At 32.8% G+C, this 1,213-nt stretch overlaps 1 long non-coding RNA gene across 2 annotated transcripts in view; it reads right to left on the bottom strand.

The window, feature by feature from the left end:
• LOC106875319 (uncharacterized) overlaps positions 1-1,213 on the bottom strand; it is a 406,076-nt gene that overhangs the window by 373,700 nt on the left and 31,163 nt on the right. The gene's annotated exons all lie outside the window — the stretch shown is intronic.

Below are 1,213 nucleotides of genomic sequence, written 5' to 3' on the forward strand. Positions count from 1 at the left end.
TAGATAGGTAGAAAGAGAGAGAGAGGGGGAGTCCAATCGATAGAAAAATAGAAGCAGTGCGACAGTGTGTTAGACAAGGTAAACACAAACGTGTGATAAGCCATCGAAATTTAAACGGTTGCCAAAAAAAAAAAATAGTTAAAAACTACGTCACGAATTTCAAATATTGAAATATTTTATAGGCGCACATCTAAAATCTCCTGTCATTTCTATTTATCATATACATAAAGCGCAGGAAAGGAATTTGTTAACGAAGGGGTTTCACACATGACTATGCAAATATATCTGGATGTTAAACGATGATGAAACTATCATTTATGAAATAGGTTATCCATTATAGAACATTTGTGACCATACGTAAATTTCTCGAAAGAGTCACCTTAGTCACTGATGAAATACAATATTCTATTACAACACTTTGCAATGTTCACTAAAAGAGTAGGTGTCGTGAATCCTCGGAAAGTTCCCATTCATATTTGTAGAGGTGTTTCCAAATGCTATTGGGATAAAACAAAAGTTACTTTTGCACGCTGAAATATGATCAAGTAATGAACAACATTATCATTTATCAACATTAAAACTTCATTAACAGTATTTTATGTATTTATACAAATGAATATAAATAAACCACGTATCCTATCTAATAGAAGATGCAGGGTAAAAATTATTAAATAAATAATATATACCAGTGGTTAGCATAAATAATAAACGTCTGTTTTTATAGTATAATAGTGAATAGGACTTTATACACGCAGAGGAGACCACCTCATCGGCAGATAATACACGGTTGAATTCATTCACTGCTGTACTACTCTGACTCGGCACGTTGGTTGAGGACATTCGATTTGAATTTCTTGATGTATAAAGATGGAAGTACATGCGCATGTGTTTACGTTATGTTTTCAGTATGTATTATAGTTTCATAATTATGCATTTTCCAGCGACTCTACAGACGAGCTACAGATGGTTAGTTAATCAATTGATTGACTAATTGATTTATTTGATCATAGAGGGTGAAACTCATGGGTATAGAGTTAACTGAGATTTTTATTCATTCAAGTGTCCTGTTTGCTTACAAGCAACATGAAATAAGTAAGAATTTTCTTTTCGTGGTTTTGGTTTTGACTGCCCTCTCTATCATGCAAGGAATGCGCATGGTGGTCTCCTCTCCGAACATAAATTTTTATACACTACTATATATATATATATATAT

This window comes from Octopus bimaculoides, chromosome 9, assembly GCF_001194135.2.
Source record: "Octopus bimaculoides isolate UCB-OBI-ISO-001 chromosome 9, ASM119413v2, whole genome shotgun sequence".
In the NCBI taxonomy this organism is placed as follows: domain Eukaryota; kingdom Metazoa; phylum Mollusca; class Cephalopoda; order Octopoda; family Octopodidae; genus Octopus; species Octopus bimaculoides.